Raw genomic sequence first — 16,955 nt, 5'->3', positions numbered from 1 at the left:
GTAATTAAAAATGTTAATATTCAAAAAATTAAAAATAAAATAAAATCACAAAACAAATTATGCAAAATCAACACAAGTTAAAGGAACATTTCAATGCTGCGGAATCTGTATTTTGGGGTAGGGTTGGGGAGTTTTGTGAGGAAAAAAAATTCACCCCGCTCTGGTGTCAGTTCTGTAGAGTGGAGTCCTCTGTCTATTGAAGAGGTACAATGCTGGCTTGGATAATGGAATCTTCCCCCAACTTGGTACTGCCCTGCCACCATTCCTCAGCTCTGCCCACTATGACCAGTGAAATGATGTGATGTATGTTACTATAAGGCTGCTATCTATATATTGCACCTTATAAAGTAAAGATTGTCTGCAGGGCACTTCTGAGTTAGTCCAGGGTGCTTCATGTCTCAAACACCATGCTCTCCCTTACAAAAACTTATGTACAGATCTGATTGTGAGCACTTGTCATATTGACTTCAAGAGGGTTGTGGTGGATTCTCCAGGAAACGTTGAGAGAGAAAATTGCATTTTTATTTTAATTTTTTTACTGAAAACTGTTTCATGGAAAAATTTGCGACCAACTCTAATTCAGATACTACTCTTATATAAATAATAATAAAGAACAAGTGGGCTGTACTTGGAAAATGAAAATAAGCAAAGCTTTTGGGGGTAAAGAAACCTTATATCAAAGAGTCTAAGAGCTAGACACTGCCATACTTACTCCTGAAAGCAGTAGCTTGCTCTGTGAGTAGCCCCATTGAAATAGTTAGGACTTCTTGCAGGGTAAGCTTCCACTGAACAGGATTATGGATACACAGTGTGGTACAGTGAGTGCAATAAAAAACAGGGAAGAAAAGAAAATTCAGTTGCACATTTACTTTTTTTCAAAATACAGGATAACATGCTGAGAAGATGGTAGATACCAGTAGAGCAGATTAAATGATAGGTCATATTGTTTTAAGAGAGGTTTCAGAGTAGCAGTCGTGTTAGTCTGAGAAGAACAATGCAGCAATTACTTGTAGGCAAGTTGCACGTAAACCATTTCATCCGTCTCCATAGATATTCAGATGTAACGTGAATTTCAAAGGTAATTATGTTAATTTAAAATGCTTTGCCCTGGGAGAATTCTGCAGCAGCTTAAATGTATCCATATCAGTGGAATGTTTGCACCATGTCAGTTGTTTCGTTCATGGTGGTTATATTGACCCTATAATATAGTTAGTGAATTCTCAATAGTTTACTAGGCAGACTACAGTAGGGCAAATAACAGTTTTTTCAGTTCTTTGGCAATGTTGAAAAATCAAAAACAAAAAATTGGGGTTGAACAAAACATTTAATTTAGACAAATCAAAACATTTCATTTTGATTTTGATCGCTTTTAAACGTTTTTGAAATTTTTAAATAAATTAAAGGACATTTTTGAAACAGTCATTTCAGTCTGAAAAATCTCGATGTTTTACTTACAAAATGTTGAAACAACATGTTTCAAGTTTTCCAGAATTTTGTCGTTCCTTCTCTTCCCCCCCCTCAAAACAAAACAAAACAACAATTCAATGAAACAGACACAAATTCACAAAATGTTCTGGTGTTGCCAAATCTGCATTATTTTGCTGAAAATAAGTTTCAGCGGAAAAAGTTCACCCAGCTTTATCACAGATCTCTACCACTGGAGGGAAAGGAAAATCTGTGTGAGCTATGGTGCTATGAGGGCTGATATCCTCCAAACATGGCAGCCACTAGAGAGGAGCTGTTTCTGCAGAAATACCATTCCATAATGCTTTGAACCCATCTCAGTGTCTTGCAGATGGTACTACAGAGTCCTGTGTTAGCATTCCAAGCGAAGACTAAGTGTTAGACATGTACGGAGTAGGATGGACAAACTGGCTTGGATAAAATCTGAACACAACCCTTCTTCAAACTCTTGCTCAGAATTAGGAATGGAACCTTCTTAAGTTTTGAAAACATCTGATTATCTTTCCTCATCCCCACTCCTTTCATTTCCACACCTCTAGCTGCGATCAGAAGCAAAGAATCTGTCAGAAGGGCAGGGAAGTAATGTTACTGCAGGTTTCTTTGGGGGCAATTCTGTAGAGACATGCCAAGATCTGTTCAAAAGAGGGTCTTCTCCATTGTCCAGGGTCCTTCCTCATCTCTCTACTGAAGGCCCACTTCTTCTCAAACCTTTCCTACATTGCTGTCTCACATATTATGTCCTCTTGCCACCTCTGTATTTTAATTTGTTTCTTATTGATAAATCTGAGTTCTGTTCAGGTTTTTATACTGCTCCCATCACCATGGTATTTGAGATCCTACTTTAGGGCCTGATCCAATTCCCATTGAAGTAAATGGCAAATCTCCTATTGATTTCATTAGACATTAGGCCAGTCCCTGGTATTCTACGGTTAAGGTTAGCAAAGCCAACTAAAGGACTTAGTCACACAACTCCCATACAAAATTTAGTAACCAGGATCTCATATTTCATTGTAATGGGTATGGTAAGAGAATCTAAAATTAATGAGAGTTGTAGAACTAAATCTCCTAATTGGCTTTGAAAATCTAAATCAGAGCTTCTTCTGGCAAGTACCATATCTTTTTGGTATGTTTTAATATTTAACAACATCAGAAAGTAGTGTCAGGCATTATCTGGTGACTTGGTTTAAGTTCAGTGTTGATCCACATCGCCTGCTTGTCCATAAACAAAATAAGTAAAGTAAGCTCATCTCAGAGATGAGACAGATCAGCTGTTCTGTTGGCAGGAAATATTATAGTAACCATTGGATTCCACAGATGAGAAATTATCACTAAAGTACTTGCAAAACCTGTATATGCACAAATAATTTCAAAGAAGAGTGAATTATAATGGACTAATAATGAGATTCAAGAACCTATGAGCTACGAACTAAGCACCTTCATGATGACTGCGTCTTCCTGGGGTCACATGAGAATGAAATTTACCTTTAACCCTTAATCGGAAAAGAGTTAAATGTCACATAACTTATGCAATGTATAAAGCAGTGCAAAATCCACTATTAAAGCAACCTTTGAAGATTAGGAACATGAGCACAATTTGTTTAACTTAAAGTAGGTCTTATATAACTATTTGGCTGCATTTATCTTTTATAGTGTTAACTCCAGAGAGAGAATGGAAATAAGCACACCAGCAGTGCTTAAACTAAACCTAAGATTTCAGAGGCATGGGATTTTAAACACGAACACTCAGATACTTTGTCGTAGAATATCAAGCATTAAGGAGGTTATCATTAGATTGTGTAATGCAGGCAAGAGTATAAACTCACAAGGGATTTAGCATTTAAGTTTCTATTTCATGGGGTGACAACTTGAAAATGTTGAGTAGGTCTTTTCAGAGATCTTCAAAGGCTGCTTGCTCTGGCTAATCTAATTCTTTGGTCAAACCATTAATTTTGACTAGAAGAATAGTGGGTGTTTTTACCTTGTAATGAACTCCGGAGTCACAAAGCATCTACTTGCTCTTTTCTTGATAGGCTCAGCTGAAGAATCTGGATAAATGCTAATGCTGTGATTTTCATATTTCAGTGGCTTGGCTCTCTTATCAGTTTCAATTATACTGACTTTCTCATGAAAACAAAGAGAGAAAATGACAAATTGGAGTTTGAGGGGTTTTTTTAAATGTATTGGCTGCTTCTAAGAGTCAGCTATCAGTAAGCCATGTCTTCTATTACTAATTTTTGAACTCTCTAGAGAGCTGATCAGCCAAATAGCTTTCACTCTGTATGAACACCTGCAAAATGCCAGGTTCTCTGCTTTGAACTAACACCGCAAGCTTGCTTTTTCATCATTCCTATTCATGGACTGGCTGGCTTTGCAGTCTCACTTCTTGAAATGTCATTTTTCCAGGCTTCTTACTGTTGGGAATGCCATCCAAAAAAGTGACGTTCATGTGGCCCCGATTATTATGTATTAGCCCCCTATGCATAGTCTTACATCCTCAAGTTCATCCACAAGCCTCTGTACCCTATTTACATTTACATCTCTTAAAAACCCATTTCTGTGGTGCTGGTAGGCACTTCACAGCCCTCATGGAAATGTAATAGGAATGAAACCCTACAGAAATGCAATATGGTTCTATAAAAATTACTCTTAAAACCTATAGAATTTAACAGAGAACAGAGTGTCTGTATCTAATATAAAATCATACAAAAGAAATGTACAGCAAGGGATGAAGTAGTCAATTAAATGTTACAGGATAGTTTAAAACAAAACAAAACTTATAGAAAGGCTATCATTCTTTATTAACTTCTATGAGATTTTTCTTGTAAGGGTTTGATAAGAAGAGGGATGTTACCTGGCAAACAGCTTTTTGTTTGACTTGGGGTTAGGTTTTTGTTATTGTTTGGTTCTTTTGGAGGAGTGGGGAGAATGGTCAGTGACCAGGATGCAGACAGTTGTGCCCAGCTGGTGAAGCAGGAGTCAGGCCTCAAGGATAGAGTAGGAGTCAGTAGCCAGGAATCGGAGCCAAGAGTCAGAACCAGAATCAGAGGCTAGTTGTCAGAGCCAAGGGTCAGAGCTAAAGTTCAAAATCAGAGACCATGGTCAAGACTTGGTTACCTGGAGCAAGATAAAGCTGGATCCAAGGCAGGGGCACGGCTGGAAACAAGCAGAAGCTATCACAGCCCATTGGGCAAAGGCTTTGAGCAGCTACCAAACCATTGCTGGGCTGAAGAGCCAGTCTGCTGATTCTTCCAACCGATCAGGTGGTAAAGACAATCAGGCAGCCTCCTGCAGGCCAGCTGTACTCATTAGAGAACCTGGAGACAGGCTCTGCTTCTGCGGCAGGCCCTGATTTCTGACTGGGGAGCAGAGGGAAGCGAGGAAGGTATCTTATATCCGATGAGTATTACAGTGAATATCCAAATATATCAGTGACATTGCTGCTTTCACTTGACCTCCCTCCCTGCTCCCATTCCAGTCACCAGTCTTTCTAACTGCTTCTTCCACTGCAAGCTTCCACTCAACCCAGTTCTCCTAATGGGCTGGCAGAGGGGCTCCTCTATGCCTTAAAGCCTGGCCAGCTCCTAGAAACAAGTGTGTCACTTCTTTGCCACTGTCCATCAGCCTGATGTTCATTTCTGTACTCAGAATATTTTCCTATAATATGCTGAGCAGTTAATAGCATAGGACTGGTAGCTAACGTGATCTTACTCAGGGAGATTTCATAAAAATACATGCGTTTGTGAACCTTTACAGCCTAGGTCCTCACCTGCAGGACCATCTTGTAATATAAATGAATAAATATCTCCAGTTGTAAGAGTAACTCATTTGGGCTGTCCACTTTCTTGCGATCTGTGTGGAAAGATATAAAAATACATGAAAGTGACAGAACAAGCAGACTTTTCTTTATTATAAAATTTTCCTTTAAGCCTTCACCAAACCTGACAGCATCTCTGTGCATTTAGTAGACTATCACAAGCTGTTCTGAATTGCAAATACTTACACTGAGCTTTCCAAGCAATAACATGCTAATTCTGTGATTAATCCTGCCGTTTTCAAGGTCCGTCCATTTTTTTTTAATTTCTCCCTTTTCACAAACAGTTTAGTTGCCCTGCAGAGAATGACTTTTCTGTTTGCATTCTGCAGAGTCAATATATCTAATGGAGGTTACCAACTATTTTATGCCCATTTTATGACATCAGCACCTTGGTACATGGTGCAGGCTCGTATTTCAATCTTAGTCTCTTGGTGCATGCTGCCAGAAAGAGCAAATGCACATGTATAAGCAAGGAGGGTTGCGGGTGACTCTCTAGATGTGTTTGGAACAACGACACTAGTATAATTTCTACAGCACCACAGCTGTGCGTGATTGTGTACAGCGTGCCAGAGATGTGCCACCAGTGGAATTCTCTGCAAGGATCCCAACAGTTCCCAGCAGCACCCTGACAGCAGGATTGTCTGGCTATGTAGACGCCCTTCTCAGGCCCTACGCTACCAGCACTCCCAGCTGTCTTAGAGACACCACTGACTTCCTGAGGAAACCACAATCCATCTGTGATCTTCCTGAAAACACCATCCTAGCTCACTGCTCAATCTCTGGCTCTGCCATAGGCCCTGCCCCCACTCCACACCTTCCCGTCCCCTCCCCCGCAGAGCCTCCTGCACACCATGAAACAGCTGATCGGGAGGCACGGGAAGGGAGGGGGAAGCACTGATTGGTGGGGCTGCCAGTGGATGGGAGCTTATGGGGGGGCTGCTGACATATTATTGTGGCTCTTTGACAACATACGTTAGTAAATTCTGGCTCCTTCTCAGGCTGAGGTTGGCCACCCCTGGCTTAGAGGGTACTTCCTGTCAGGCTTTTCTCATACACTAGGGATTTTTGTATGTTTCAAGTTTTTAATGGCTTCTGATGGAGCTGAGCACCTTACAAATTTGCTCTTTTTGGCAGTGTGAATCAAGAAACTACAACTGAAATACAGGTTAGTCTTGGAGTACTAGTTGAATATATCCACAGCAAGACATTCCACTTACCCAGCAGGCTGTTGCATTCTGTGATGACTATCTTCTGAACAGATTAAAGGTGTTTCCCCATGAACAGTGCCTTATGATAGTCTCGTATCGTGTATTATCAGAATTATATAATTGAATGTTACATTTCCAGGGCACCTGCTCTCAGATGTAGAGGGTAAGAATCTTTTTGCCAGTAAAGGGGCCAGATCTGTAAGTCAGTAAAGCCCCAGATCTGATCACTGGAGAATTCCCTGGGTGCTGGAACTGAGGCAGACAACCACAGGCTGCCTCGTAAAGACCCCTCACTAGCATTGGCGTGGGGGACAAGACAGGAACAGAGCTGGGAGCGAGATGGGTGTGCTGGATGTGGTGACAGCATGCAGCGCTACTGTAATTTTGGGTGGCACGGGTGTCCCTACTGCAGCCCAGGAAGGCTGCCATAACTTAGCATCTCAAAGTTGTCTAAATTATGCCAGATGTCATGCCACTTAAAGCAACTGAGTATCAGGAGGACACAAAGGTATCTTAAAGCCTTAGCTCCCATTTTCTCTGGGTGGTGTTGAGTTCTGTACTGTGTCTCTTACAGGTGCAGTCCAGATTTTCACCCAAAACCCTTAGGTCAAACTTTTCAAGTGTCCATCAATTTTAGTGCCTCTCTTTCTGAATTCCATTCCTGACCTGACATCTATCACAAGTTCTGGGTTTTTCCCTGTTCAACCTCTTCCCAAGACCATCTTTTTTCCAATGTTTCTGTAAGCCTGTCACCAAATTCTGGTCCTACCAGAATCAATGGCAAAACTTCATGGGGATCAAGATTTGGTCTTGACTCCATACTCTGTATTTTTTTGCACCATGGTGTATAGGGATGTGGGAAGGGGATAAAGACTCCAAATGATGGCTTTCAGAATAAAATCACCAGTTGGAATTTAAACACAATGGCATTTTAAAACAAATTATCTACTGTATACGTCTTTCTCACACTGCTTTAATATACAGTAAGTGTAAATTTGTGTCAGCTGTTGAAATGCCAACGATGACTGCAGGATAATGTATTTAGCACCTACAAAAATATGTACATACAGTATAACTCATTAGTGTGGATGTCATGATTGTGAGTTTCAAAGTTAATTATCCTGAGGAGTGAGAATAAATAGAACAACCTCCAATAAATCCTAGCTTCCCTGCCAATGAAAGAAGCAGGCACATAGTTTTATGAAATTCTAGGAATTTATTACAGGGTGAAAGAAGAATAACATGTGCCTTTCTTACTCTTAAAGAGTGTTCAAAAACTAAAAAGAAGAAATGCAAAGAATTAAGAAAAAAATATGCAAGCACTATACCTGTCTCATTTAATGAATTTAATAGACTAAGTATTTGGGTTTTTTTTTTTAAAGGGTCACAATTTAACTTATTGTTACAGTTGAATACAGCTTTCATTTATATTACACTGAGATTGTGTTTTTCTGTGTATATCTACAGATCAAATAATGTATTCTTATCTATATCTAGATATACTCTCAGAAATAAATAAATAAACTAGGTGTAAAGATTGTGACAAATGATGTACACAGAGTGTAACATTAAAAGAAATAGCTTTGAGCTAGCCATGGAAGAATAGAATTTTAACCAATCATGAACTTTAAAATAAAAGTTTCAGTGTTAAGAGATTCAAGCCCATCTATATTAATTCTTCCTATTTGTACTGTTCACATTCACATCCACTGCAAGCTTTGGATGCACTTTCTGCTCTTACTGAAAATATACAACACAGCATTGACCAGGCAGAGCCTGCTATCCCAAAACCAATTATCTGACCACAATGTTTGCTGTGCCTTGAGATGATGATTCAGAATGTCCCATATCAATTCACCTGTCTAATTTCCCCCTGTGTCCTGTTGTTAGATATTGGGTTGTGGCCACTGTGCTGCTCTCTTATTGTCATAGATTCTAAGGCCAGAAAGGAGTGTTGTGATCATCTAGTCTGCCGCACTGTATAACACAGGCCATAGAACTTCCCGAAATAATTCCTAGAACAGATGTTTTAGAAAAAAAAATCTGATCTTGATTTTAAAAATTGTCAGTGATGAAGAATCCACCATAACCCTTGGTAAATTGTTCCAATGGTAAATTACTCTCACCATTAAAAATGTACACCTTATCCCCAGTCTGAATTTGTCTAGCTTCAACTTCCAGCCATTGGATTGGGTTATACCTTTATCTGCTAAGTTGAAGAGCCTATTATTAAATATTTGTTCTCCATGTATATAATTGTAGACTGTGATCCAGTCAACCCTTAACCTTCTCTTTGTTTAGCTAAATAGATTGAATTCCCTGAATCTACCACTATAAGGCATGTTTTCTAATATTTTAATCATTCTCATGGCTCTTCCCTGAACCCTCTTCAATTTATTGACATCCTTCTGAAATTGTGGACACGAGAACTAGACACAGTATTTCAGCAGCAGTCTTACCAGTACCAAATCCTGAGGTAAAATAACTCTCTACTCGTACTTGAGATGCCCCTGTTTACACATCCCAGGACCACCTTAGCTTTTTTGGACACAGTGTCACATTGGGAGTTCATGTTCAGCTGGTTATCCACCATGATCCCCAAATTTCTTTCAGAGGCTTTGCTTCCCAGGATAGAGTCCCCTATCCTATAAGTATGGCCTACATTCTTTGTTCCTAGATGTATACATTTACATTTAGCCATATTAAAATACATATTGTTTGCTTGCATGCAGTTCACCAATCAATCCAGATTGTTCTGTATGCTTTATGTACCACTCCCCCAATTGTTATGTCATCTGTAAACATTCAGTGATGATTTTGTTTTCTTCTGTCATTGATAAAAATGTTAAAAAAAAGTAGAACCAAGAATGATCCCTTTGGGACCCCACAAGAAACACAGCCATTTGCTGATGAATCCCTGTTTAAAATTATATTTTCAGACCTACCAGTTACCTAATTTTTAATCCATTTGATGCATTCCATATGAATTATATATCTTTCTAGGTTTTTAAAATTAAAATGTCATGTAGTTCTAAGTCAACTTCTTTACTGAAGTCTATTATATCCACTCTATTACTTTTACCAACAAAACTTGTAATCTTATTTTAAAAAAAAGGTGTCAAGTTAGTTTGACAGAATCTGTTTTCCATATACCCATGTTAATTGCAATTAATTACATTACCCTCATTAATTTTTTTTATTAATTGAGTCCCATATCAGCTGCTGCATTATCTTGCCTGAGATCAATGTCAAGCCTACAGGCCTATAATTACCTGGGCCTCTAATTACCTGTGGCTGAGGTTCGCTGTTCCCAGCCAATGGGAGCAGTGGGAAGCGGCGGCCGGCATGTCCCTGCATTCCGCGCCACTTCCTGCAACTCCCATTGGCCGGGAACGGTGAACCATGGCCACTGGGAGCCGTGGGTGGCTGTGCAAATGTAAACAAATTGTCTGGTAGCCCGCCAGCGGATCGTCCTGACTGGCCACGTGTGGCCTGCGGGTCGCAGGTTGCCCACCCCGGTCTAAGGCCAGGACTGTCATTTTACATAGTTGCAATGCTCAGGAAGCAGATTGGGAGACAGATCGTAGCTGAGTCACAGTTTCCTCCTGCTGTCATGCATTATACCCATCCAACCCTATACCTGGTGCAGAGTATATCTCTTCCCCTTCCTACCCATTCACTGTCCATATGTATGCAGTGTTAGGGGCAGTGGTGTAGCTAGGAGTGGAAATTTGAGTGGGCCCCAACTTTTGGGTGGACAGGCAATGACAGACTGCTATCCACTGGCCGTGGTGTGCAGTCTGGCTGGGGCGGGGAGTGCTGATCCCCTTGGCTTCGCCCTGACTTTGCAGCGGAGGAAGAGAGGCTGTCATTGCCTCGTTGTGGGGCATGGGCTGCTGCCTATCAGCTGGGGGCTCACAGGCCGTACGGCCCCCTGAGCGGGGTTGGCTCTGTCTGAGCTGCGGGGCCGTGAACTTGGGCTTGTTTTGTATGTCTGTGCATGCAACTTGGCCCGGACTCTGTACTAAGCTGGACAGCAAAGTGCATCCTCTCCTGGGAGCGCTGCAAAGAGACCACCCTCACCGCTGCCTCCAGCCGATAGGGGATGAGCCATGCGGAGAGCGCTACTGTCCAACAGGCAGCCCTCGAGCACCTGCTAGCTCAGCTTCTTCCTCGACACCATGTCCTCTTCCTAGCCCTGGTGCCCAGACACAGAGCTTCACCTGCCGAGCTGGGCACGCACATGGGGCGACTCAGAAAATGGCAAGGCAGAGCTGCCAGAGCATAGATTTCTGAAGGGCAGGCACATAGCTCCATCCTGGATTTCAGGTGCCCGAGTTACGCTTTGGGCCACTGTGGCAGCATTGCACCCCTGCTCCGATTTGGGTGGGCCTAGATGCTAAGTGGGTGGGCTGCGGCCCACCCGTGGCTCCGCCCCTGCTGTGGAAATTACTCTTCACTCCACAGTTACCCATGCTATGAGTAGCTAGCATAGGGGGTCAGGCCCCTTTTGCCCACAGAGGGCAGTTAGGACACACCGGGCGCCAAATTAGGACAAGTCACAATCTTGCCTTAAATAGAAGGCAGACAAAGGGCAGAAAGGGAAACAGAGATCTAGAGGGGTGAAGTGACCTGTCAGAGGTCACCCAGCAGGCAGTGAAAACCCGTGTCTACTCACTGCCAGTCCAGTGTTCTATCCACTGAGCCATACTGCCTCACTGTCACTGAAGCTATTTAGTTTTCCATCACATGAAATGCGCTTGAGTTTTCTTCTGCTGGGGAAAGAATGTGTTTTTTATTAACGAAGAATCACCGGCCTTTTTTTAATTTGTCTTTAAATCTCTTGTTCTCTGTGCTGGTAGGGGTTGGCAGCATATAGATCAATTCTATGTCTTAGCACAGAAGGAAGATCCTCTTAAATAACCATTCATTAACCACCACCCTCTCCCCTTCCCTGCCCCTCATATGTAAGTTGTTATCTGGTATAATTGAACGCTTCATTCCAGCACCGCTTTTATCACGGCAGTTATAGCAGTTATCTACAGCCTGTGAGAGAGTGTTATGATTAGGGCTGTGTGAAGTATTAAAAAAGCAGCATACAAAAAAAAATCTTAATTAACAGCTTTCACGTTTTTTACTCAAATGGTCCAATTTAGCGATGAAAAAAAACACCCTGAGACTTTGTATTTTCTTGTTCAAAGGTAGAGCCTGTTAAATAGTACGGGCCAGAATTTTAAAGGTAATTAGGTGCCTAAAGGGAGTTAGGCCTCTAAATACCTTTACCAGTTTGGCCCTACATTTTTATCATTTTTTTAAATTTTAATCTTTTTAACAAAAATGTTTAAATATGATTTTAAGATGAAATTTGTATATGTTCTTGAAGGGTTAGTAACCATTTTATGGAAAGAGCAGTATTTCTCAGCTATGAATAGTGACTGTTTTTCCAAATTTCAAGCAAAAGTGTCATTTTCACACACTATTACTACATATTCATGAGCACGGGGTGGTCAGCATGGTCCAGTGGACAGGGCTGAACTAACATCCTGGAGATCATGATTCTTTTCCTGGACTGTTCAGTGAGTGGGAAGTTACTTCATTTTATGCCTCAGTTTCCCCATCTGTAAAATGGAAACAATGATACTGAGCTTCTTGTTAAAGCTCTTTAAGATCTGCAGATTAAAAGCTCTGCACCAGTCATTTTCATTGATTTCAATGAGCAGAATCAGTCCCTAAGTGCTTTTAACCGTCTAGCCAAATAACCACCTGCATAGTAGGGTGTCTGACAAGTTGTAATTGACGAGGTGTTGTTCCACAGAATCGATCTATGCAGTGCCGCAACCCCTAGCCAGTGGAAGAGATTTAAAGACAAATTAAAAAGATGCCTCTGGCACGTGCCCAGTGAAACAAGCAAGGGCTACATTCCTTCCACAGAATAGCGATATTATTGATTTATTACTTGTAGTATGGTAGTGCCCATTTAGAACTGGGGCCTGAATATGCTCAGCACTATACAAACAGAGCTATACACAATCCCTGTCTGCAAGAATGTTATCCCTCTCCTGAAATATTTTGGTAACAATTGGCTGAAGGAAGATATCTAGTGTAACAGCACGAGTCACATCACAGTCAGTCCTAAGGCTCAGGTCATGCCCTCCAAAGGGGAAAAAGTTGCAGGAGGGCTAAAGGTGCTCAGAAAACTCAGTTTACACTGCAGAGTTTTTCCAGGCATCACACCATTGCTCCTGTAATGAACACAGCAGAGTCCTTTGGTGGAATATAATTGAACAGCGGCAGAGATTACATCAAGTCAAGCCATAAGAAACACTCATGCTGGCATTCTTTTATTTTCACACAAGTTAAGTCTGTATTTGCAGGAATACATTAATCGCCCTAAAAATAATGTTAGGGGAGGTGGCAGGACGTCATGTACATGGATGAATATCAAAAAGAAGCTTAGAAGTAATTACATTTCCTTCTCTTTTATTACTCTGTAGCAGAGTTAAAAGAGTGGCCCCAAGAATAAAGGAAGTTGGTTTTTCCACGAGGGAGTATGCAATATTTTCCTCTTGCAAATCAATATGTCTTATGTCTCTGGTAATTGCCAGTGCACTGTGTGAATTAGGATACAACCTTTTCACAACATGTTTGGACCTGAAAATCGCTTGTGAGCCAAGTAAATTATCCATTTTCATTTTATAGGTAATTTGCTCTGTTAAGGGTTTACATTAAGTGCCTTCAAGTAATGTCAATTTATGGGGGGGAGGTTAAGATTAAATTTTCTTGACATTCAGTAACTTACTCCCTAGTAATTGTCTGTGCTTTATTCCAGTGCATTTGAAAGCTGTGTAGCTTTTAGTCATTATTGTTCACATTAAGACAATTTAATTAGTTGACCTTTCTACTTTCCTTTAAGATAACATCATTAATTGTTCTAATTATTTGGGTCTTTCCAATATTTTTTTAACCACATATTGATTCCTATTAATGTTTCATTCTGTAACTAGTTTAATTTCTTGCTAATTTATCTCTGGCATTTTTTCTGTTTGTTCATTTATCTGCGAAGGGTATTTTTTGGTTTTGCTTTTTTTTTTAAAGTGATTCATCTCCCACTAGGTAAATTGTCAGTAGAAAAATCTTTTCCTAATTCCCGAGGAAAATACATTATAATTGCACTTTGGGTACAGTTCTCCTTGAATTTCTGGCCAAATTGCAATAGTAATAATTGAACTCTGGACTGCGCATTTTCCTTTTGTTATTTTTTTCAGATATATGATGTCTTAGATTCCTGTCTGGTTGCTATTCATTTACACTGCAGAAGCCTAGAAACCTGACCCTCATTTTGGGAACCCGCTGTGCTAGGCATTCTACTAACATATAGTAAATGATAGCCTCTGCCCCAAAGAGCTTATGATCTAAAAGAAAAGCTGGAACAGGTGAACAAAATAAACATAACTATCAGCATTGGCCACTAAGGTGCATTCTCTCAATCTGAGATATTTATATGGCCCCTGGCACCGTAGTAGCTGTTCAGTCTTTAATGTACTTAATGTGCTATTATCCCCATTGACATCAATGGCTGTTAGGAACCTAAATACCTTTCAAGATCTGGGCTTAAGTGACTTCCCCAAGGTCATAGAGGAAATCTGTGGAAGAGCAGGGAATTGAAACTGTCTCTCCAGCATCCCAGAATACTGCTGTAACCATTGCAGCATCATTCCTCTCATTCGCCTTTGGCAACTTTCTTGTCTAAAATCAAGTCACTAGAATTAGTTTCATAGAATCATAGACTTGAAGGTCAAAAGGGATCACCAGATCATCTAGTCTGGCCTCCAGTATAGCATAGGCCACCAACACCACCCAGCACAAGAAACCCAGCAACCAAAATTAGATTAAATTATCACAGCCCACAGGAGACTAGTTTATATTATGTGCCACAGGCAGAGAATAGGAAGGACTGAGGCACACCAGTGCCTGAGGCCCCCGCAATGGAAGGGAAATGACTGAGCGACTGCTCGAAGACACCTCAGAGCCCTGGGACAAATCCCTGCTGGACCACACTTGTTATGCCCTTCCAGCTTGACTGTGAATCACTGGTAACTACTCCCTGGGAATGGTTATCCAGCCAGTTATGCACTCACCTTATAGTAGCTCCATGGAGCCTGTATTTCTCTAGTTTGTTTATGAGAAAGTCATATGAGACCATATCAAAAGCCTTACTAAAGTCAACATATACCACATCTACTGCTTCGCCCCTTCCCCACATTCACAAGGCTTGTTACCCTGTCAAAGAAAGCTATTAGGTTTGTTTGACATGATTTGTTCTTGACAAATCCAATCTGTTACTTACCACCTTATTAACGTCTAGGTGTTTGCAAATTGATTGCTTGATTATTTGCTCCAATTTCTTTCTGGGTACTGAAGTTAAGGTAACTGGTATGTAATTCCCTGGGTTGTCCTTATTCTCCTTTTTTATAAACTGGCACTATATTTGTCTTCTTCCAATCCTCTGGAATCTCTCCCTTCTTCCATGAGTTTTTTAAGGTAGTCGCTAATGGCTCAGATATCTCCTCAATCAGCTCCTTGAGTATTCTAGGATGTACTTCACAAGGCCCTAGTGACTTAAGGACTTCTACATTGTCTAAGTAATTTTTAACTTGTTCTTTCCCTATTTTAGCCTCAGATCTTACCTCATTTTGACTGGCATTCACTTCGTTAAATGTCCAATCACTACTAACCTTTTTGGTGAAAACTGAAACAAAAAGACATTTCGCACTTCTGCCATTTCCACATTTTCTGTTATTGTCTCCCCCCCACCCTCCGCCTCATCATTGAATAATGGGTCTACCCTGTCCTTGGTCTTCCTCTTGCTTCTAATGTATTGGTAGAATGTTTTATTCTCTACCCTTTATGTCTCTAGCTAGTGTCTTGTGTTTGTTTATATTCCTTCTTTGTAATTTGACCTAGTTTCCACTTTTTGTAGGACTCTTTTTTGAGTTTCAGGTCATTGAAGATCTCCTGGTTTAAGTCAGGGTAGTCTCTTGTCATACTTCCGATCTTTCCTACACAGTGAAATAGTTTGCTCTTGGGCCCTTAATAATGTCACTTTGAAAAATTGCTAACTCTTTCAAATGGTTTTTCCCCTTAGATTTGCTTCCCATGGGATCCTACTTAACAACTCCCTGAGTTTGCTAACATCTGCCTTCTTGAAATCCATTATATTTATTTTGCTGTTCTCCCTCCTACCATTCCTTAGACCAGTGGTTCCCAAGCTTGTTCCGCCGCTTGTGTAGGGAAAGCCTGGTGGGCCGCGCCGATTTGTTTACCTGCCGCGTCCTCAGGTTCGGCCGATCGCAGCTCCCGGTGGCCGCGGTTTGCTGCTCCAGGCCAATGGGAGCTGCTGGAAGCGGTGCAGGCCGAGGGACATACTGGCCGCCGCTTCCAGCAGCTGCCATTGGCCTGGAGCAGCGAACCACAGCCACTGGGAGCTGTGATCAGCCGAACATGCAGATGCAGCAGGTAAACAAACCTGCACAGCCCACGAGGGGCTTTCCCTGCACAAGCGGTGGAACAAGTTTGGAAACCACTGCCTTAGACTCATGAACTCTTATAATTTCATTATCACTTTCACCCAAACTGCCTTCCACTTTCAAATGTTCAACCAATTCCTCCCTATTTGTCAAAATCAAATCTAGAGCAGCCTCTCCCCTAGTTGCTTTCTCCATCTTCTGAAATTAAGAAAAAAATGTCTCCAGTGCATTCCAAGCACTGCTGTATTATTTTCCCAAGAGATGGCTGTGTAGTTGAAGTCCCCCATCACCACCAAATCGTGTGCTTTGGATGATTTAGTTAGTTGTTTTAAAAAAAAAAAAAAGCCCCATTCACCTTTTCTTCCTGTTTAGGTGGTCTGTAGTAGATCCCTGCCATTACATCACCCATGGTTTTTACCCCTCTTATCCTTACACAGAAATTTTAAACAAGTCTGTCTCCTATTTCTGTCTTAGCCTCAGTTCAAGTACATATATCTTTTATATACAAGGCAACACCTCCTTCCTTTTTTCCCTGCCTGTCTTTCCTGAGCAAGCTGTACCCTTCTTTACCAATATCCCAGTTATGTGTATTATCCCACCAAGTTTTTGTGATGTCAACTATGTCACAGTTGTGTTTACTCACTAGTATTTCTTCTTCCTGGTTATTCCCCATACTTCTCGCACTAGCATACAGACCTCTAAGAAACTGATCTGAGTTCCCCTCTATGTTTCCTCTTGTCTCTCCTTTGTTCCTGCTGTACTTGACCATGCTTCCCCCAAATTACGACCTTCTCCCAGGTCTCCATGTTTTTGACTTACCTGTGGCCTTTTGTCTCCTTCCCCCAATTGAATCTAGTTTAAAGCATGCCTCACTAGGTTAGCCAGTCTGCATCCAAATATGCTCTTCCCCTTCCTTTACAGGTGGACCCCATCTCTGCTTAG

The sequence above is a fragment of the Eretmochelys imbricata genome, chromosome 1, assembly GCF_965152235.1.
Source record: "Eretmochelys imbricata isolate rEreImb1 chromosome 1, rEreImb1.hap1, whole genome shotgun sequence".
NCBI lineage: Eukaryota > Metazoa > Chordata > Testudines > Cheloniidae > Eretmochelys > Eretmochelys imbricata.
The sequence above is the reverse complement of the archived record's forward strand: the minus strand, read 5'-3'. Positions refer to the sequence as shown.